The sequence below is a fragment of the Siphateles boraxobius genome, unplaced genomic scaffold, assembly GCF_051911475.1.
Source record: "Siphateles boraxobius isolate OS27281-9 unplaced genomic scaffold, OSU_SipBor_1 33, whole genome shotgun sequence".
Classification (NCBI taxonomy): Eukaryota; Metazoa; Chordata; class Actinopteri; order Cypriniformes; family Leuciscidae; genus Siphateles; species Siphateles boraxobius.
In genome coordinates this window covers 12922501-12946340 of record NW_027508953.1, presented here as the reverse complement: position 1 = coordinate 12946340, position 23840 = coordinate 12922501, and the positions used below count along the sequence as shown (strand labels likewise).

Here is a 23840-nt window from a genome sequence, read left to right as displayed (position 1 = left end):
ACTCTAGCTGCTGCGTTGTGGACCAGCTGTAGTTTGTTTATTAAGCGTGCAGAGCAACCACCCATAATAGCATTACAATAATCTAGCCTTGATGTATCTGTTTTTTATTTGTTGAACATCCATTAAATTTTTACCCTTAAAGGCAGGGTAGGTATAAATCCCCAAAAATACTTTTTTTCCAAATTTGTTTAAACTGTCTTTATATATCAATGCATAATTAAAATGTAAGTACTCTGGAAAATAAATTATAAAAATCGAGTGTCTGTAGTCCTCTCAGGACTGTAATAAACACAGCTCATTCCATTCGGGACGAAAGAAATGATTGGCTGGGGCGACTGTCACTCTACCTCGCTACCATGGATACCACCTCTGCTGATACAGGAGCAGCCCAAATGGGCGCACCCGTTTGAAGAGGCACGGAAGCTAGTAATAACAATTATGGCAGAGAAAGAACAGTCAAAATTCTCAATACCTGCATATAGAGGCGGCGAAGTCAAACAAGTTAAAAAAAGGAAGACAGTATTTGAAAAGGATATGAACAAAAAGTCTTTGGATAAATCAAGAAATCATACCAGAGTAAATATCGGCTTGGCTTTCCAGCGGTGGCGACAACTGAGGGATCTCAAGGGGCTGAAAAGTGACTCCATGATGGCTTTATTTCTGCTGGACAGGTAATCTTGCTGTTTTCATTTTGATGGCATTTATTTTTGCATGAAGCATGTATCACTAGCACACGTAGCTACCTAATATAGCTACCTAACCTTACGTAGCATAACTAACGTTACAATGGTTTAGCTATGACAGTGTAACTTTGGTGGTATAACGTTACTGTTAGTGAGCCAGGGTTGAGACGATAAATAAGCAATAGGCCTATCTGCAGTTGAAAGCTGTTTTGTTTAATTTCGCCAAATCTAACTTTGTTAAAAAGTTTAGGGGATCTATTTTTATACCTAGCTTTACCCTCTCCCTAAACTCTACCTGCTCCTTTTTTTCACGTTTGGTTTGTTGTTATATGCTCTATATATGTTTACCTATGTCTTTATGTTGTATATTTATGTGTTATACAATATATGTTGTGTGTGTGTGTTATATTATCTTGTGTCTGCAATGCAGTTGTGAGAAGGTGTTTGAGTGTATGTTACTCAGTTTATCTGCAAACAATACATTTAAAAAATGTGGTGATTTAACTGTTATGGAGATTTGCTTGTTTTTATAGTGTTGAAAACCTTTTTTCTTCTCAGGTGTAGAAAAGATAGAGTTGCAGACCAGGAGATTGTTGAGGTATAAGTTCTTTATTTCGTCGCTGTAGTCATCTCAATCAAGTCTGATTTCTTGAGTCAAACATTGTAATATATGTACATTATAAGAGGGAGGGATTACATTGTGATGGTGGAAACTCATATACCAGTTTAGGAACCTGTATTAAAAGAGAGAGGGAAAAACGTATTCAAACCCTGAGACTCCAGAACAGGAGTGACAGGACTCTCTCTTGCTAAGACAAAAGCTCGCGAGAGTCTCCAAGAGTTTCATTAACATGTTTCATTTAACTTACAATAGAAAGAAAACCTGTCTGACAGCTGTATATAGAGACACAGAATAAGACAGGAGTTTCGTGCTCCACAGCTGAATGCTAAATTCAAGTTACAGAACTTTCTCAGTTTATATATGAAACTAAATTAAACATTTGACAAAGTTGTATTCCTTCAATTCCCCCTTTGGGAGTTCTAAATAACTCCCACACTATATACAAATTTAAACAATTAAAAATTCATTCTTGTAACTTGTGATAGTTACAGGCACATAATGCACTCTGTGTTTGCTTTTCTGTAATTGCATGCTGACACAGAAAACAAACGTGCAATCAGGGTTTGTGAAGTTCTTACGGATAATAGTCTTTTCTGGTTGGAACTGTGATTTTCTCGTGAGAGGCGTGATTAATTTGTTGAATGAAGCACTTGATACTGTGGACGCATAGATAGTACGCCAGTAGAACAGACAACAACATAATTGCTATTTCCTTTATCCACAGCCAGGGTTTACCAATCAAGTTTCCGAAACCATGAAGACTTATCTTCAGTCATCTGATGTAATTTTGCTGAAAGATCAAGAATGTCTTGTTGGATTTTGTTCAAGTTCTCTGTTGGATCCATTAACCCGGTGCAGCACTCAGGTCCGATGATGGTGCAGGCTCCTCCTTGCGTCGCTAAAATGTAATCCAAGGCCACTCTGTTCTGTAAGATCATTATCTTGTGCGAAGCGAGAGTGTCCGTGATGTTACCAAGGGCCAAAGCCGTATCATTGGCCAATTTCTGTACAGAATTCGATAAGCTTCTGACTTGATCAAGGGCTTGCATGACACCATAAGATGGTATTAATGCTCCAAGAGTTCTTGACCACCATGTTTGTGGACAAGTGAGTCCTGGAATGCAGCCATCTGCTTCGTTAGTGGTAGGAGCTGAATTTTGTAGCTGTGGGGAGCTTGGGGTGGAGTGTGTATTTCCTCTGATAGCTGGTAGAACATAAACCAGGGTGCACCTTCCGTTGAATTGGCTGGGGAGGATGCTGTAGACAGACGTTCCACATAACCAAAAAGTGTCTGTTGGTGGAGAGATCATACACAACTGATTTATTGCAAAAAAAATGGGTAGGGATGGGTTTCTGGAGAAACACTCTAAGTCATTTTCCTCTTTCTTATCTGTGGTAGTAACGTACACATGGGATTCTGTTCCTCTTTCAATCACAAAGCTGCAACGTTCACAAGGAATTTCACCCAGTGGAGTCGATGCTGGAGCATAATTTTCCATGCACCAATAGAACATCATTGGCAGGAGTAGATCTGTCATGATGGGAGTAGCTGAAGTTAGGTTGCAGGATGGTAATCCTGGAATGCAACACAGAGAAGCGGGAGGAATTGTTATGTTGTGACATGTATCCTTGTTGTATAATCCACTGGTACGATGATTGAATAAGGTACACGTGTCAGATTTGGTGATAGGGTGGGCCACCCATGGGATTCCTGCTCCTACTGAAGGTGCGTGTGGCATGCAAACGTTCTTCCCAGCAAACAAGGCATTTCTTGACATATTCATCAGCTCTAAGAATATGTTGTTTCTGGAGTCCACACTTTGTGCGATGTCTATGATGCTTAGTAGAACGACAATCTTGATCATGTTGATGGATGACTGAAGGTTTTGTATGTGAGTCTCTGCGTTGTGTTTTTTTTTTTTCTTTCGTGATAGTTGGTTCGGCAGTGGGTCTAGTTGTTTTCTGGAGGTTGTGGCTTCATACGCAGGTGAGGAGGTTGGTGCGTATGGGTCCCAGACAGTCATCAAGTGGTGTCTGCACAGAGTAAGAAAGAAAAACAAAAGACAGTAGAGCAGTATTTGTTCAAACACTAGGATTGTGAACTTTTTCTGATTCTAATAGACAGTGGAGCAGTATTTGTTCAAACACTAGGGTTGTAAACTTTTCTGAGTCTGCTATTGTTGTTCCCTCTTTCCCTATTTCTTAATTATGACACCTAAAGAACGCAGTGAGGTGAGAATGGATTAATGGATGGGAAGGCCTATGAGGGATTCTTCACTGAAGGGTTGGCCTCTGACGCCTGTTGCAATCGGTTCTTCCCTCGGCTCCTCACTGGTTCGTGTCCTATCCTATCCCTGTAGGTGGGGGAGCTGGGGTATGTGCTGCTGGTGTAGTGGCTGCTGGTATATCATTATTTTTCTGACATGTAACACACCTCTTGGCTGTTTCTGTGGCTACATTTCTGAATTTTGGATTCCACCACTGATTTGAGAACCTGTGATTCATCGTTGCTGGACCACTGTGACCCAAATTGTGTATTTGTTGAGCCAAATATGGCAACAGTGATTCGGGAGCAACATACTTTCCCCCTTTGGTCCAGCAACCGGATGAATCCACGGTGGCTTCTTTGTCTAATCATGTCCATGCTTCATACAGAGGAACGTCTTTGTACAGATCAATTATTGATTCAGGAGGCATAATTGTCTTCTGTGCTGCACTACCTGAACACACTTGTACAGTTGCATAGTAACAAGCCTGTTTAGCTGCCATATCAGCAAGAGCATTACCTTTAGCTTCCGTAGTATTAGTTGTGAGATGTGCTTTCCCTTTGCTTTCCTAATTCAGCATGCTTAATGGGGGATCCAGCAGAAGTTAGAAACTGTCTGGTTTGCCAAATGACACCAAAATCATGAATTACCCCAAAAGCATATCTGTAATCTGTGTAGATATTAGCAACTGATCCTGAAGCTAGCGTGCATGCTCTTGTTAGGGCTACTAGTTCTGCAGCTTGAGCTGAAAAATGATCTGGAAGACGTCCTGAAGCTAACACTTCCATGGTGGATGTTACTGCATAACCTTCTCGTCTGTTACCTTCAATTACTTGAGCTGAACCGTCAACAAACAACTCAAATTCTGAATTCTCTGTGGGAGTTTCTTTTACTTCACTCATAGGTGTATATGTAAGCGTAACACAATCGTGTGTCATTTCTCCTTCATCCTCTAACAAAACTTCAGTCACAGCAGACATCATACATGAGGACGGATTCGTGACAGGTGCACGCTGTAAGAAAATATTCGGGGCTGTGAGAGTTGCTAACCAATTTCCCCAGCGAGAGGAAGTGACAGAAGTGACTTTTGCTTGATTCATTAATGCGGACACTGCGTGCGGACATCTTACGTTTACAGACTGTCCTAACACCATTCCTGATGAAGCCTGAAGCGCTAGATGCACTGCCTGTACTGCTCTGAGGCATGGGCCCCTAACTTGAGCTACTATGTCAAGTTTACCAGAATAGTAATGAATTGGGCGTAAACTGCCCACATGATCTTGCATTAGACATGCAGTCATGAAGCTTAAATGTTCATGGACATAAAGCACAAATGGTCTATCAGTTTGGGCAATTCCTAATGCTAGTGCTTGACATAGTGCTCTCTTCAAATCATTGAACGCTGTGAGGTGACATTCTTCCATACAAACAGTATCAGAATCTTTACCATGGCCTTTCAACTAGTCATAGAGCGGCTGTGCAATTGAGGCATAGTCTTCAATCCAAGGTCTACAGTAACCTGCTGTTATGGGCCATATGGGCGAGTTACAGGGACTATTGGTTTTAACTAACACTCCCTGCATCAGCAACTTTTCTACAATAGGTTTGATCCCCTGTATAGCTTCCTTATTGATCGGATATTGTTTGGTGACCGGAGGTGGAGTCCCCGTCAATTTTATTGGTTCTACACCTGTCAACAAACCACAATCATCCTTGTCTTTAGCCCAAATTGGATGATTCTGTAAGTAAGCATACTCTGGAGGGATTACATTATTGGTAGAAACTTGTCCTGAGGAAATTTGAATGCTAGCAGATTCTGAGGACATGTCTAAAGTTAGATGTACCTGTCTCAGGAGATCCATGCCTAAAATTGCACCTGTGTTTAACTCTCTGGGGTCGAGAAACGCGCCAGCGCGTTTTGCTGTTTTTTTTCCACATAGCAGCAACATAGACTTAAAATACTCCGTCATTTTTGGTCATATAAATAAAATCAATACATGATTATAAACTATAGAGGGTCTTCTTTTTTTTGTGTACACTCACATTAACATCAAAACCGTGTGCTTTTGTAAAATGAAGAAAATAAACAGGGTGTGCTTTCTGCCTCTCTGTCTCCGTTAAATTTTTTTCTGGTGCACGTCTCTAAACTTAAACAAAGCTCAGCGAATACTATTCACACACGCACGAGCAATATATCTTTATAATCATTTAAGTTTGTACTTTTAAAATATCTAATTCAAAACTAAAATAAATATTCTCTGTTTATGTAATCTATTAAAAAAGAGAGATGTGTCAGCCGATCTCATTATCGTTCTCTTAGCTCATTATTCTGCTAATCTGACACGCCCACGGAGAGCGCGCGGAATTCAAACGCAAATGATCTGAAGCAACACATGCAAAGTGTCAACGCCCCTCATAAACGCGATAACACAACAAATGTAATCATCAGATTAATGTAGCCTACTATTTCTTCTTGCGAGGCTGTGTGAGGAGTAATCCTGGGACATTTACCTCAGAACATGTGCTGTTTTTTTTTCATTCCGAGGAGCAACGGATCCATCTGATAAGTAAGTTCTTTATTATTATTGTTCTAATCGCAATATCATAGTGTATGTAAACCGCAAAAAGACTGTTTAAATATGAATCGCGTCTGTGTGTGAATGAATGAACTGAACAGTTTTTACCAAACCCTGCTATACTGAGATGAGTGAAAATCGACTGAAATATGTTGAAATAACGTTAAAATGTCTTTGTATTAGCAACGTATTAAACTGCAAATTAATATTTATGCCCTAATATAGGCTCATAAAAACAACAAACGATATGTTACAGACGAAATATGAAAGACAACATTTCGTTTTCTAGTTTTGGATAGATTATTAACTGTTTAATGTAAACTAGACTACTGCCACATTGAATAAGCTTTTGTTCACCAATTTCTGCTCAAATGTTATATATTAGGCTATGTTTGTTTTGTCAAAAATAAAGTCATCAACTAGGATGCTATTATAGTGTTTGTTCCAATGTAGGCTTTATTCAAACTAATGAATCCTTAACTTTGAAATATGTATGATAAAATGTATACTTCAGTTTTTACAAAGAAATTTGAAATATCCATCTGAGAAGTAAGTTTTTTTATAAGTGTTCTAATCGCCATATCATAGTGTATGTAAACCGCAAAAAGACTGTTTAAATATGAATCGCGTGTGTGAATGAATGAATGAACTGAACAGTTTTTACCAAACCCTATTGCTATACTGAGATGGGTGAAAATCGACTGAAATATGTTGAAATAACGTTAAAATGCCTTTGTATTAGCAACGTATTAAACTGCAAATTAATATTTATATGCCCTAATATAGGCTATCATAAAAACAACAAATAATATGCCTATGTTACAGACGAAATATGAAAGACAACATTTCGTTGACTAGTTTTTGGATGGATTATTAACTGTTTACTGTAGCCTAAACTATAGACTACTGCCACATTGAATAAGCTTTTGTTCACCAATTTCTGCTCAAATGTTAAATATATTAGGCTATGTTTGTTTTGTCAAAAATAAAGTCATCAACTAGGATGCTATTATAGTGTTTGTTCCAATGTAGGCTTTATTCAAACTAATGAATCCTTAAATTTGAAATATGTATGATAAAATGTATACTTTAGTTTTTACAAAGAAATATTACACTTGAAATATTGTTATTTTAATTGTTGCTGTAATTGTAACCTTTTTAATAAAATAGCAAATAATATATTTACAAGGTAGATGTAAACAAAATCATAAAAGGTCAATATAAGCCTTCTCTTCAAATTATTTGTATTGTGTTTTATTAGTGACAAATTTGGGGAGAGGATACATATCCAAAACTTTCTGAAAATACAGTATGAGAATTAACTACACAATTACTAGAAATGTTCACCTTGGATATTATACAATTTGCAAGCAAAAATACAAGTGGAAAAATACTATTTTTTAATAGATGTTTCCAACTGTGAACCAATTTTGTAGTATATATACACATTTCTTTTCTTGTGTCCTTGTATTCTTTCTTGTGGCTCAGTGACACACCTGTGAAAAGCTCATTATGCAGGCTCATTAAGCAGGTCTTTTGTCTTCACAGGTGTGAATCAGACCATTATACATGAGTCACGCCCATTTCGCATATTGCCTTTCCAAACAAAAAGTGTTTTACTAAATTTAAATCAATGTATTGTTTTATGTGAATGATTTGGAAGGATGATTTTCAGATCATTTTGAAGCAAAAATCCTAGGCGAGAACATCCATTAGTCAAAAGTCTTGTGGACACATATTTAGTATGTGTTTTGTGGCCTTATTTCAGAGACTTTAAGTTTTAGTTTTTTCAATAACCATGCATAAACAATATTCTCTCAAAAATACAAACATGTACATACATCTTGCTAACATATTATGGTAGCCCTGTTTGTGCCATATAGAGTGAATTTACACCTTTGCCATTAACATGTTTATAAATAACTGAAAAAAGCACAAATGTTAGAGCTTGTCAGAACACCTCCAGGACCCCAAAAACACAGGACCCCAGAGGGTTAATGGAGCACATAGCAGTTTTGTAGTCAGAGTTTTAGGGCCAAATTGTACCTCTATGGGCGGGGTTTCATACAAAACAGAATCTTCACCTACTACACCAGTTAAAGAAAGTTTGGTTTTCTTGTACGGTATGTCTAAACCTTTAGCCAATTTTGTAGGAATTCTTTCTCTTGTATGCTACCTTTCACAAAAATTATTTTGTCATTATGATGGATTACAGGTGAAAGGTAGCTACTCACAGCCCCAACAATTAGTTTTTTTCCTGGTCTTTTTGTGCTCTTAGAAGAGCCTGAACTAGCTGTCCTAAAGTTTCAGTGGACACTTGCGGAACTATTTCAGGGTTGTATGCAGGCTGAGAAGGAGCAGAATTATGCATAGCATTTCTTTTTGTATCTTGCAACTTCTTCCTACACTCTTTCTCCCAATGTCCTAATTTTCCACAGTAGTGGCATTTGCCTTCTTTTTTAGACCACCTGTTTACTGGTGGCGTTGTGCTAAATGTAGCTGCTGCTGCTACTCTCACTTTGGCTTTAACATCAGCATCTCTTTCCCATGCTGCCAATCTGTCTAAGTTACTTCTGAGAGTTCTGTTAGACTAGCGTTTCTCAACGGGGGCGGTACCGCCCCCTTGGGGGCGTTTGGACAGTGTCGGGGGGCGTTGGGAACGAGGCAGCTGAGAGGGGGGCGCTCAGGCACAAATGGGGGGCGTTATGTCTGACTGTGGCACTATATACTCACTGTTATTATCACAACTTTTTTAAGCCTCTGACAACACATACAATGTTAATTTGAATGCATGGGTGTTTTAGGTACAGCATTGATTTCCACGCTGCTGCTCAAATCCATTCCACCTTCATTCGGAGTCCCACCAGGCCAGACGATCCAATACGCACGTGCAGTCCCAAGCGCGAGTCTCAGGTTCCTATGAGAATATTAATATAAAATATCATATCGTAGAACATGTAGCCTACCGGTATATGAAATAGTAGCCTAGGCGTCATTTAGCCTACAGGGCGGTTTTGAAACACTTTTAAAACATCTCGCGGCACGGATGTACCAATACAAATAAAACATATCCAGTTAACTAGCAGCATTCGTTTCATTCGTTTGTTAAATAAGAGACGATCTAGCGTTGAAATGTGTTGTCTTCACTCGGACGCGCACTTCAGTCCGTTACGGAAAGTGAAAGTCGGCTGAAAACCTCTCCATCTCCGCTGTAAAGCGGATGCGCCTTTAGAGAGAAATGCACCTTTCATACGGGTATTTGCTTTCGATCAGATTTTTTTGTTTAAAAGTGGACATTTCAATATAGGTAGGCTATATTTTGTTTGTTCATATTTGAGACGCGCTCCAGTTCATCAAAGTGCGCCTGATAGTTTGATTTTATTTACAAAAGCACATTTTCTTGTTATTGTGAGTTTAAATAAAAGTTGCAAATTATGTTTTTTTTTTTTTTGTATGACCAGAAATTATATAGCTAGTATTTTCAGTTGTTTCCACTGTTGATAGGAAAATGCACGTGATCGTGCCTGCATGCAGCAAGCGCCACACTCCGCACACACACTTGGATATGCGTAAACATCTTGTGTTTATTTGTGATAATCTTACTACTAGGGGTGTGCAAAGCAGCTGGTATTTGTATCTGTATTTGTATTTGTTGAGGGGGGAAAAGTATTTGTATTTGTATTCGAGTAAAATCCAAAATAGGCGTAAAAATCTAGTTTTTTTGCGTTACACTTCTAATTTACGTTATAGTGTAAGTGTTCTTTAATTATATAAATCCAGCAAAGAACATGTACCAAGGAACGTCATTGAAAAGAAAATAACATAACAGCCATTACCTCATCCATGGTTAAACCAACAACTAATAAAATACCATTGTGAACATTATGAATCCCACCACCCCACGTCCTTGTTGGAGGACGCTGAACAGACAGAATAAGTAAGGGATAATGTATAGCGAGGCGGTTGATTATGAGCCTGACGCGAAGCGGAGGGGTCTTGAATCAGCCTGAAGGGTTTGTATTCGCTATAACAACCACCACGCTATACATTATCCCGCTTACTACATGGCTACCTACCAAATAAATCAATAATTTGACTCAAAATATTGATTTAAAAAGGAGTTTATTGATTTAAAAACGATTGTATTGCTTCCGCTAAAAAAAATAGTCCGTTCCGTCTCTACGTTTAGAATCCATGGCAACGCTCTGTTTTTCGTGGCAACGGTGTGTTATACTTAGCAGCGGTCTGTTATTAAGAAATAACCATGGAAATAACAGACCGCATTCTACATTAGAATTCAACCAAGCCATGTAATAAAAACAAATAATTACGGAGCTAACAGAGCTACGTAAACAGAGCGAACATGAGAGCACCCGGCTGCAGACGTCAATAATGCAGCGTAATGAAATAATCTCCCGATCAAACTCCACTTCCCGAAAGTTATAAACTGCCTCCGGAACCCAGTTAAGGTACAAAAATCTATTCAACAAAAATAGTAAGACAGTTAGCAGCTAAGTGTTTTTTCGCTCAGCCGAGCCCTCTCTGTTGCTGTGTGGAGCAGCCTGTGTCAGTCACCTCTTCCTGAACGTCACTCACTCACTCGCGCACTGCGGTCTCGTGAGGAAACGCAGCTTTTTGATATAAAGTTTTTCTTGTTCCCGAATACAAATATTTTCTAAAGTATTTGTTCGAAATAAGTATTCGTAAAAAACACGTTATTTGTGCCTTTCCGAATACCGTATTCGGGTTCGGCTCCACCCCTACTTACTACTAACTACTAACTTGTATTGTGAGAGACATTTGAAGAATTGCTTTGTTGTTCTTCTTTTTTTTTGGATAAAAGCGTCTTCTACATAGCCCAAATGTAATAATAATAATGGTAATAATGGTAATTATTATTATTTGCGTTTATAACTATAAATTAGTTAACTGAAGACATAATATGTTAACCGACGCCTCGGTTGAAAACATCTCAACTTTTCAGAATGCCGCAAGTGCACAGCAAGTCATAATGACAAAACCCATCTGATCAGCTTCGGCCTTTCCGTAACAACATCGAACGCTCGGCCGGACAGCTGATCATAGCTGTACAGGGCAGGTTTTTTTTTTCTCATCTCCATAAATATATCTACTAGTAAAGCTAATGCAAGGGCTAGAAATCAATCAATCCTTTGTATCAAATGCAATGAATCCTCGTCATCATGTCATGGAGAGCGCAGTTCATGCTTTCTTAGCAACAACAGACGGGAGCGCAAGCGCTTGTGGAAAGGAGAAAACGATGCGGCCCTTATGTACACTTATTAGGTGTACTTTAGTAATTCAGAATAAGACAAAAGCACGGTTTTGAAAATGGATATACTGACTCAATACATAAATGTTTCACAATTTAAATACTTAAAGTTACGGATTTCATAATAATAATAATGATAATTATAATTTTAAGAAGAAAATAAGGACGTCAATCATACACATTATTATTGTTTTTATTATTATTATTATAACAGAATGATAATCAGCATACATTCAATAAAGACATTTAGCCATTTTTTGGTGGTGGTGGGGGGCGGTCAGGGTTCTGGATCTTGGAAAGGGGGCGCTGGGCCAAAAAAGGTTGAGAACCACTGTGTTAGACCAAGCTATATCTAGGAATGGCAAAGCTCTTCTGTATTCAGCAACAAGACCATCTGACCAGATACGAATCAGTGGTCCTTTGTCATCATGCACATTTTCAGAGTCATCCACTATTCCACTGTACGTTACGGCTGACTGACAAAACCTCTAAGTATATTCGCACACATTTTCATCTTTCTTTTGTACACAGCTAGTAATTCTAGACCAATCTATTTTGGGCCCTAAGATATTCTTTAGGATTTTCAAAACACCTTCTCTCATATCACTTCTACTGGCATGTTGTAGTTCAAAAGTCACGGCAGATTCAAAACTGTTGAATTCAGTTTCAGTTAAAATTTGTGACATTAACTGTGTGACCTCTGTTAACGACATGTCATATAGACGCATTTTGCTGATTAATGTTCTTCTAAATTCAGAAAACTGTTTACGTGCTGAAGGTAGGCTCTGGGACAGTCGCTCTATGTCTTTAGGTCCAAGTGCTTTTGCAACAGTTTGGATTTGGACAACAGAAGAGTTGGGAGGAACACTTTCAGTTCCCTCAATTCCCTGCGATCTCTTTCTAGCACCACACACATTTACTGAATTTACAGGCACATCAATTACTGGGCTGAGAGCCGCATCTGTTTCAAAGAACGCTCGTAAGTCAGGGTAAATGTTATCCGGCTGACTAACTTCTTCTACATTCTTTTTTTCTATAGGTTTGTTGCGGTTCAATTTCTTAGTCAAAGAAGAAATTCTAGCACGTAGCTCTTTGTTCTCTTTTTCTAGTTCTGAGTTATGCTGAGACTGTTGTGTAGCAACTGCTAAACCAAATTCTCTATGGCAGCATAATATCCCTTTCACATTTTTTTTGCGGATACTTGCTCCAAGCACCTTTTTACACTCATCTACCGACCAAATCTTGTCTGGATGAATCTCATATTTCTGTGTTAGTTCTTGTCTAACTTTTTCTGTGACTATGAGGTTCATTTGTTCTCCTAACAGTGTTTTAAATTCACTATCTGACCACAAAGGGGTCGCAAGACCACCTTTTTCCGTTTGTTGGAACCAGCCGAGCATTTCTTCTAACCATTTTGTGATGTTTCTTTATCACACAATCAAAAACACTAAAACTTCTCTGATCAACAGAGGGTACACTTGTTAACACAGATAAACTATTGTTAACCTTCTTTGACAGAGCAAAGGGTAACACAAATTACTAGCACTTTACGCTAATCTTCCCTGATTGAATCAGAGGATACAAACAACTTCCCTGACTATTCAGAGGATAAAACCAAAATATTATTAGCACGTAATGCTAACCTTCTCTGTGACCAGAGGGTAACCAAACCAATATATTAACACGTAGGCTAATGTTAAAACTTCCCTGCCTGACAAAAACAGAGGATATCTTTCATCTCTAAAAGCAAACTTTTAAAGGGTAACTTTAGTTAGCAAACTCTACAGCTGTCTGTTAACTCTTTTCTCTGGCGGCGCAGAGGAAAACACATTTGTACTGGTCTGCAGTTGTTCTTTGAATAGAGTGAAATTAGCCAAATCTTTAGTTGTACGGAGAGATTCCGTCTGGAACTCAGTCAGAAAGATAATTCTTTGTTGAAATCTTTGTTGAGCTTGAAGTTTCAAAATTCAGTCGGGAATTCAGTCAGAAGTTCATTCTTTGTTGAGATTCTTTTTTGAGCTTGAAGTTTCAAGATTCAGTCTGGAATTCAGTCTTTGTTGAAATCTTTGTTGAGATTCAGTTCTGGATTCAGGTGTTTCAGCTCCATCCGGGTCACGGCACCATCTGTTGAAAACCTTTTTTCTTCTCAAGTGTAGAAAAGATAGAGTTGCAGACCAGGAGATTGTTGAGGTATAAGTTCTTTATTTCGTCGCTGTAGTCATCTCAATCAAGTCTGACTTCTTGAGTCAAACATTGTAATATATGTACATTATAAGAGGGAGGGATTACATTGTGATGGTGGAAACTCGTATACCAGTTTAGGAACCTGTATTAAAAGAGAGAGGGAAAAACTTATTCAAACCCTGAGACTCCAGAACAGGAGTGACAGGACTCTCTCTTGCTAAGACAAAAGCTCGCGAGAGTCTCCAAGAGTTTCATTAACATATTTCATTTAACTTACAATAGAAAGAAAACCTGTCTGACAGCTGTATATAGAGACACAGAATAAGACAGGAGTTTCGTGCTCCACAGCTGAATGCTAAATTCAAGTTACAGAACTTTCTCAGTTTATATATGAAACTAAATTAAACATTTGACAAAGTTGTATTCCTTCAATAGTTATGAGAAAGACATATCAATGTCCACGCCATCAAAAAGTGGATTTACAAGGCCACCACCCCCTGTTTCCACTATTGTCGCGGAGTCTCTTTCTGACAGGTGAGACTTTTATGTTGCGTCGTTCAGTGAATGAGTGACAGTTTGTACAACAGTAAAGTTGGTTATTTTAGTTATTTAAAGTTAGTTATTTTAGTTATTCTTGTGATTCTGACATGATGTCACTACATGGACTGCGCTCCTCTCTGCTCGGCGCTGGTAAACGCGTCCGACTCTTCCAGCTGAGCGAACGGCCGGAATCACGCGTTCATGTGTTTTGGGGGCGTGGCTTTGGAAGGAGCCGAGAAGGGAGGGGGTGGGAGTTAATGGAATAATGAGCTGTGTTTATTGCAGTCCTGAGAGGACTACAGACACTCGATTTTTATAATTTCTTTTCCAGAGTACTTACATTTTAATTATGCATTGATATATAAAGACAGTTTAAACAAATTTGGAAAAACGTATTTCTACCTACCCTGCATTTAAATGGGTCACGGAGTTTTTTGTTTTTCCTCTATATGATGATATCTACTGTAGGTGAAAGAGGCTCTCTGTGATGGGATTTATCTGACCTCAGTGATGTGAGACAGCTAGCAGACGGTCGGATTAGCCAGTCTGTCTGCTTCCTGACCTGAGCCCCAATTCATGTTTGAGCTCTAAGAATATTTTCCATATTACTAGAGAAGAGCAGCACCATCCCAGGAGGGATGAATACCATCTCTTTTCAACAGGTCAGGTCTGCCCCAAAAACTTGTCCAATTGTCAATGAATTCTATATTATTTTCCGGGAACACCACTTAGACAGCCAGCCATTGAGTGAGGACAGTCTACTAACTATCTCATTACTTGGGCAAACAGGAAGGGGACCAGAGCGAATTACAGTCCCTGACATTGAACTTGCGAGTTCACACACTTCTTTAACGTTCATTTTAGTGATCTCCGACTGGCAAAGTCGAACATCATTAGTGCCGACGTGAATAATAATCTTAGAGAATTTACGATTAGCATTAGTCAGCACTTTTAAATTTGCTTTGATGTCAGGCGCTCTGGCTCCCGGCAAACATGTGTCTACAGCGTCTCACCCAGTTGCCCTGCTGCACGGGCTCTACAGCCGGAACCGAACAATGTACACTAAGTTCACTGAGTTCACTAAGCTAGTCGCATCCAAAGCAGTATTTAAAGCCCTTTCACTCAGTGTTTGGAGTGTTTGGAGCTCCGTCGAATTGATTCATTAATTCTTGATTTTCTTCTTTTCAACTCATTTATAAACAAGCACTTTCTATTTTTATATCATGGGAACTTATCCTCGCTACTATTCCTTATAAAAAACAATCGGATTACTTTGATATCGCTACTTAGATCCAACTTTGCGAATCTCGGCTACTAGCCTTTAGTCCGCTAGCATTTCACGCGTGGCCTCGCGCCTACCGACCGTCTTATTTTACACCCGTTTCACTGAAAGGATACAGGTTATATCCAGCATTTCAGTCCTAAATTAGTAATGATATTGGTAGTATCACTACTAATTTACTGTTCATCTGTTATAATGGCGAACATATCGGATGTGTGTCTAACGTTACCTCTGAGTGCAGGTGAGGACACATTCGAGCTGATTTCGGTACGATTGGAGCTGGAATCGGTGGAGAAACAGATCCGTGGTCTGCTGGAGAAACAAGCCGAGCTGCGGGATCGGCGATCAGCGCTTGAAACGTCACGCGCCGATGCTCATAAGTCAGTGGTTAGTAACTTTTTGACTCCGACTTCGTCTACTCCGTGCGTTTCTCTGCCCAGGAGGACGCGATCATCTCTGGCATCATTCACTCCGGCACAGACACAACACCATGGACCCTGGGTGATCCCACAGCGAAAGACACGAGCCAGGACCAGAGCAAGAACCTCACCGCCCCTCCCGGTCTTCGAGATCTCCACCCGGAACCGCTTCTCCCCCCTTCGCGAGTCGGAACGCGACGACGCCGTGATAATCGGCAGTTCCATGGTCCGTCATGTCCGCGCTACCTCAGGTAAGGGTACGGTGCGCACTCACTGCTTTCCTGGTGCTCGTGTTCTTGATGTCGCCGCACAGGTTCCCGAGATCCTGAACTGTGACGAGCGCGTCGGAGCTGTCGTGCTGCACACGGGAGTGAATGACATCAGGCTGCGGCAGACGGAGGTTCTGAAGAAGGACTACAAGAGCCTGATCGAGACGGTACGCAGCACAGCGCCTGAGGCAACGATCATCGTGTCTGGACCGCTTCCCACGTACCGACAAGGACAGGAAAGGTTCAGTAGATTATTTGCACTAAATGAATGGTTAATGTCATGGTGTAATGAACAGAAACTGCTCTTTGTAAATAATTGGAATCTGTTCTGGGAGCGACCTAGGCTCTACCGTGCTAAAACTAGGTCTTCTAAACATTAGATCGCTCACACCTAAGGCGGTTATTGTAAATGAAACGGTCACAGATAATAGCTTCGATGTACTTTGCCTTACTGAAACCTGGCTTAAACCAAATGAGTATTTCGGTCTAAATGAGTCTAGTCCACCAGGATACTGTTATAAGCATGAGCCCCGTCTGATCGGTCGTGGTGGCGGTGTTGCAACAATCTATAGAGTTATTCTTAATGTTACTCAGGAAACAGGTCACAGCCTTAATTCGTTTGAAGTACTTGTACTAAATATTACGCTCTTAGATGTAAGAAAGAAATCCCTATTATCTCTAGCCTTGGCTACTGTATATAGACCTCCAGGGCCCTATGCTGATTTCCTAAAAGAGTTTGCAGAGTTTCTCTCAGATCTATTGGTCAATACCGATAAAGCAATAATTGTTGGAGATTTTAACATACACGTAGGTAACACAAATGATGCGTTAGGGACTGCATTTACAGATTTATTAAACTCTTTTGGGGTCAAGCAAAACCTCAGTGGTCCCACTCCTCGTCTAAATCATACACTAGACTTAATTATATCATATGGAACCAATCCAACTGATATAGATATTATACCGCAAAGTGACGATCTCACTGATCATCACATGGTAACTTGTATAATACGTACTGCTGAAATTTGTCATGTTGCGTCACGTTATAGACCAGGCAGAACAATCGTTCCAACCACTATAGATAGATTCTCAAATAGCTTACCTGATGTATCTCAGCTGCTCAGTGAACCAAAACAAACAGATGAACTAGAGGAAATGACTAGCAGTTTGAGCACCATTTTCTCTAGTATATTAGATATTGTTGCACCAATTAGATCAAAAAAGGTTAGAGAGAAAACTAAAGCACCTTGGTACAACAGTGCTACGCATGTTATCAAGAGAGAAACTCGTAACTTAGAGCCTAAATGGAAACAAAATAATTTAGAGGTCTTTAGAATCGCGTGGAAAGACAGTATGTCACGTTATAAAAAGGCTCTAAAAGCAGCCAGGGCTGAGCATCTCCGCAAACTAATACAAAATAACAAAAATAATCCAAGGTTTTTATTTAACACCGTGGCTAGACTAACAAATATACAGACATCACCAGAGCAAAATATTCCGTTACAGTATAGTAGTAATGATTTTATGAACTACTTTAATGAGAAAATAGAAAGCATCCGTAACACAATTGTAAATGTACACTCTTTTATGGTGTCTTATGATTCAGCCTCAATTATCGCCCCTCTGGAACAACTACACCGCTTTACAACTATAGGACAGGAAGAGCTAAATAAACTTATCATTGCATCGAAACCAACAACATGTTTATTAGATCCAATATCCACTAAACTACTGAAAGAAGTGTTACCTGTAGTGGAAGAGCCTCTTCTCAATATTATTAACTCGTCTTTATTTTTAGGCCATGTTCCAAGAATATTCAAGCTGGCAGTAATACAACCTCTCATTAAGAAACCGCAATTAGACCCAAATAACTTAGCAAATTACAGACCCATTTCAAATCTTCCATTTATGTCTAAAATACTAGAAAAAGTTGTGTCCGCTCAATTGTGCTCTTTCTTGCAAGAAAATGAGATATATGAAAAATTCCAGTCAGGATTCAGACCGCATCATAGCACAGAAACTGCGCTTGTTAAAATTACAAATGATTTACTTTTAGCTTCTGACCAAGGCTGTATCTCAATACTAGTTCTACTCGATCTTAGCGCTGCGTTCGACACTATCGATCATAAAATACTCCTGGATCGACTACAAAACTACTCTGGTGTTCAGGGACAGGCATTAAGCTGGTTTAGATCGTACTTATCAGACCGTTACCATTTTGTCTGTTTAAATGGGGAAAAATCGAATATAACGTCAGTAGACTATGGAGTGCCGCAAGGATCGGTGTTAGGCCCTCTGCTATTCTCAATATATATGCTCCCACTTGGTAATATTATAAGAAAACATGGAATTAATTTCCACTGTTATGCTGATGACACTCAATTATATATTTAATCACTGCCAGATGAAAACACTAACTTATCAAATTTGACAGAGTGTCTCAAAGATATAAAATGCTGGATGACGCGTAATTTCCTGCAACTAAATTCAGATAAAACGGAGGTATTACTTATTGGTCCAAAAAACTACCCACAAACTCACAATACAACTTTAATATAGAAGGATGTCCTGTTACTTTATCCACTACAGTAAAAGACCTGGGTGTTATACTAGACCGCAACTTGTCTTTCGAAAATCATATTTCATATGTTACAAGAACAGCCTTTTTCCACGTTAGAAACATTACAAAGCTACGTAACATGCTATCTGTTTCTGATGCAGAAAAGTTAGTTCATGCATTCATGACATCGAGACTAGATTATTGTAATGCTATATTAGCTGGCTGTCCTGCATCCTCAATAAACAAGCTACAGTTAGTGCAAAATGCAGCTGCTAGAGTTCTTACTAGGTCAAGAAAATATGATCATATAACACCAATTTTATCATCTCTACACTGGTTACCTATCAAATTCCGTATCAATTACAAAGTACTATTACTGACCTATAAAGCCCTAAATGGTTTAGCTCCTGTGTATTTAATGGACCTTCTATCGCCCTACAATCCATCGCGTTCTTTAAGATCACTAAATTCGAGGCTTCTGGTCATTCCTAGGATATCTAAGTCCACTAAAGGAGGAAGGGCGTTCTCACATTTAGCTCCAAAGCTCTGGAATAGCCTTCCTGATATTGTTCGAGGCTCTGACTCGCTGTCCGAGTTTAAAACTAGATTAAAGACGCATCTCTTTAGCCAAGCATTTACATAATGCTTACCTTTTATACCACTGCTGAATCAGATCAAATGCATTTAATATTATAAAACTTGAAGAGTCTGTAGGTTATTTGTATAGATTGCATAGTATTTACAGTCATTAAGTTCCTGTGTATATTGCCTTAGTCAAACGGGTCGGCGCGTATGGTTGGGCTGCGGAGAGATTGTGAGATTGTGGTTGGGTCTCAGCAGCAGGAGGGATGTAGAGGTCAGTAAGCAGGGCTGAGTTGAGTGGGGGACGGAGGGGGGTGACTCTGGGACGCAAGAATCACTGTCTTCATGTTTTTATCATTTACGCCCGTGTTATGGAAATCATTATGAACAGCAGCTACGCTAATTATTTTCCCTTTTTGCTTTTCTGCTGTTATCTCGGGACGCGAGTCCCGGGAAAAACGGCGTTCGTCAGCTCCAGTTTGTATCCAGCCTTTCACGGAGACTTCAGATACCCCAATCACAAAGCCTGTGAAGAGACGACTCGACACCGGCGATATGGACCCTCTATGGTGGACGGCACTGATCCTCAACAACTCGTCTCAACACCGGCGTGATTACTTGGACTTCCAAAAGATGGAAATGGATAAATATTCTAAATGTTCCGATCCAATCTGCCTTGTAATGCTGCCCGAATCATAAATCATGCACTGTTCCTTCGTTGGCCAGAGGAGAACTGGCCCTCCGACTGAGTCTGGTTTCTCCCAAGGTTTTTTTCTCCATTCTGTCACCTGATGGAGTTTTGGTTCCTTGCCACTGTTGCCTTGGCTTTTGGCTTGCTTAGTTGGGGACATTTAATATTCAATAATATTATTGATCTGCCTTACTTAAGGTGGACGTTGACTCAATTTTCTTTTAGAAACAAACTCTGTTATATTATTTTCATGTTATCACTGTGAAGCTGCTTTGATACAATCTGTATTGTAAAAAGCGCTATATAAATAAAGGTGACTTGACTTGACTCAGCTGAGTACAGAAGTTCAACTGAAATGAAGTTCTCTCCATAGACTGTAAAAAAAATTGACATAGTGTCCGTGACGTCACCCTTAGGTTTCTTTACAGTATCTTTGAAGCTCAAAGTTGGGAGAGCCGGCCATCGCCATCTTGGTAGCGATTCACTCCGGGATAAACGAAAATGGGCAAAAAGGCGGGATTAGCTGAGGTGACGTGACGGCTAACAGACAGCAGACAAACGGCTAGTAGTGACAGCAGCGGCAATCCACCTATCACTCAAGTGGCCACGCCCTTAAGAATGCAGAACTTTAAGGCTTAAAGGCAGGGTAGGTAATATGTATCTAAAACACTTTTTGCCAAATTTGTTTAAACTGTCTTTATATACCAATACATATCTAAAATGTAAGTACTCTGAAAAGGAGTTTATAAAAATAGAGTGTCTGTAGTCCTCTCAGGGCTGCAATAAACACAGCTCATTATTCCATTCGGACCGAGTGCTGTGATTGACTGGGCGACTGTCACTCTCCCTCGCTGCTATGGCTACCAGCCCTGCTGCAACAGGAGCTGAACACATGCGCGCACTCGGTTGACTCGCTCATTTCGGAAGAGAAGAGGCGCGTACCGACCGCAAGCCACGAAGTCTCACAATTATGGCAGTGAAAGAGCAGTCAAAATTCATAATTAGCTATATGGACCAAAACCACTTTTTGCAACAGGGTATAAACACATTTTTTTCTGATATAAAGTTGGGCATTTTAACATGGGGGTTATATGAGATTGACTCGCTTTTGCAGCCTTTCTCTAGCGGCTAGTCGATGAATTGCAGTTTATGTCACTTCCGTGGTGGTTTCAAGAGAGAGAGAGGAAGGTTGCCGCTTGGTTCTCTCCCGTGACTTTCAGGTGAGACTCATAGAGCACATTCTCTCTAAGTGCATCTTTTTGCCAGCGTTTGTTTAAAAGTAAAGACGGCAGACCCCCACGGCCGACTGCCGCCACACATAATAAAACATAACATAAAATAAAATCCAGGCCTGGCCTCTCTCCATCTCCATCTGTCGTCGCTTCTCCTTTTATGCTTCCGCTCCTCCGTGAGAGATACGAGACTGGTGCGCCGCACAGGTGTCGCTCATCAGTAATCACGCCACAGGCCTTGCGCCGCTCTCTCACGGCCCTTTGCCTCGTCCTACTCACCACACTGTATAGTATTTTAAATATTAAATGTTGTATTTCATTGTAAGGTTTTTACTGTAATTGTCTGTTAAATATCTTTAAATATTAATGTTATGTTACATATTAATACGTAACATAACATATGTCACGTATTAATACGTAACAAAACATAATGTTACGTTTTATTATTAATACGTAAATATGAATATGTTTCTTACACAAACGCATCGCTTCGCTTCAGAAGGCCTTTATTAACCCCCCAGGGCAGTGTGGAGCACTTTTATGGATTTCAAAACAAAAACAGCCATTCACTGCCATTATAAAGCTTGGAAGAGCTAGGACATTTTTTTTTTATATATAACTCCCGATTGTATTCGTCTGAAAGAAGAATGTCATATACACCTAGGATGACTTGAGGGTAAGTAAATAAGGGCTAATTTTCATTTCTGGCTAAACTATCCCTTTAATTCACCCATGTTGAAAGGTAAGACGGTGAATCAACTTTGATTTAATTTGCAAAATCGAAACAGGCTGCATTTCGAAAACTTAAAAAGGCTGCCATCGGAGGATGCATTCCAAGATAAGAAGGCATTAAGGCACATCCGAATCCAATGTTAGCATCACTCCAGAGATACCTTCATCTGATCGATTTGTGAAGGCAGCATAGATGTATCCTTCGTTCCCTTAAATATTGCACAATCCTATGCCTTCTATTCAGTGTTAGGCTAGAAAAAGAAAGATATGGCATCTGAAAGTTGCAGTTTCTGGTGAGTTTGTGTGTGAATGTACGTTTTGAACCAACATTTTCCACTTCTGATGTAATTTCTAGTGAGAAATTACTACTGTAGTAATTAAATATTTGTTCACCAAAGCTCGCTCTATTTTGCAGTAGATCATTAACTGTTACGCTGCCTCAGAAGTCTGTTCAAAATCAGTTTCGTGAGGTAACGCTGCCTGCAGAGTCAACAAGTCCGCTGTTTACGGATGCAGCCTTAATTCAACGTTGATTCAACCTTTGTCCCTTGAAATTTTAAATTTGCACTGTATATGATATTGGATGGCACTCACAAAATTAAACACGCACATCGGTCATGTGATTAATGTAGCTTAATAATGTTTGAAATTGTTATTTTTGCATATTGCATTGCCCATGGTTCTTTAAAACAAAATATTGGCTCAACAGAATAGTAAGTATGCAATTTTGAATTCAGCTTCATGTCTGGAAAGGCATAGACATAATAAATACATAGACGCCATATGGGCCGCTTTGGAACGTTGCTGCGATACGTCAACGCGTCCGCCATTTTGCGGAGGGCAAGACTGCATGTAATCAAATGCAAGTAAACGGTGAGCTGCGTTTTTTCTGGATAAAAACAAAAAAGAAAATTGCATTTATCAACTGATCAAATTAAAATCAAAAATTACATTTATCAACTGATTTCAGTGGTTTGTATACAAACCACTGAAATCAGTTGATAAATTTAATCTTTGATTTTTGATTTTAATTTGATAAACGTATACGTGGTGTACAAAAAGTTCCATCTCTATTTATTTAAAATCTCGATAGTTAGATAGATTTATAAAACATTTTTTTAAGGAATTGTCAAAGCTCCGGCTTGTCATGTAGGCTATCTGGCTTTTTATTCTTGGATAAGAATTGTGAAGATATAATTAATTAGAATAGAGACATCAGAGCCAGCGGCAAACGTCAGAAGCACTAGCCGAGATAAGGCTGTTCCAGGCGGGGTACATGAGAGCGCTGAGCGCGCGCTGATCCCTGGATCTCAACTCCGAGACCGTCAGATCAATTTTTTTTTAAATAGGCGCTATCTTTATAAATAAACCACATATTTGAGCTTTAAACAACTACATTGTCGACTGAAATACTATTAAAACTACATTTCGTGACACAATAACAGTAGTATTTTTAAATTTCGCGGCTTTTCTCCTCTGGACGTTACTATTACTAATTATATCATGACCAAATACAACCAGAAACAAATGTTTAGTCTTGCTTGTGAAAGATAATTCCTCGAGACCTGTTTTCAATTGTGTGGCGATTTGTACAGCCCCAAGCAGCACACGAAACAGACATTTTTCTCAATTCTCGCTATGAGAAGTATGAGAAAGTTGCCCTCCGCAATATGGCGGCGCCGTTGACGTACGCTCCAGCAGCCAATAGGACGTCTATGTATTTATTATGTCTATGTGGAAAGGCATCAGGCAACTGTGCCCGGAAGTGACGTAGCGAACGCTTGTGTTGATGCACTAACCGGAAGCAACACAAACCGATACATGTAGGCCTAATATGATAGACGGAGGAGAACGCATATAGCGCAAATGCGTTTGCAGTAACTCAAATAGAGATTTCTATGGAATTGCTTA

At 39.5% G+C, this 23840-nt stretch overlaps 1 protein-coding gene and 1 long non-coding RNA gene across 2 annotated transcripts in view; both read left to right on the top strand.

The window, feature by feature from the left end:
* Positions 1-416: 416 nt before the first annotated feature.
* Positions 417-20292, top strand: LOC143701945 (uncharacterized). Its single transcript, XR_013190211.1, has 3 exons — positions 417-671; positions 14058-15831; positions 15925-20292. It is a non-coding gene; the product is annotated as an uncharacterized LOC143701945 (long non-coding RNA).
* A 3426-nt stretch (positions 20293-23718) lies between these two features.
* The window catches only part of ppt2b (palmitoyl-protein thioesterase 2b), a 50442-nt gene continuing 50320 nt past the window's right edge, over positions 23719-23840 (top strand). The window contains exon 1 of the mRNA XM_077195568.1: positions 23719-23840. This exon is cut by the window's right edge and continues 223 nt beyond it. The gene's annotated coding sequence lies outside the window, so the exon portion shown is untranslated.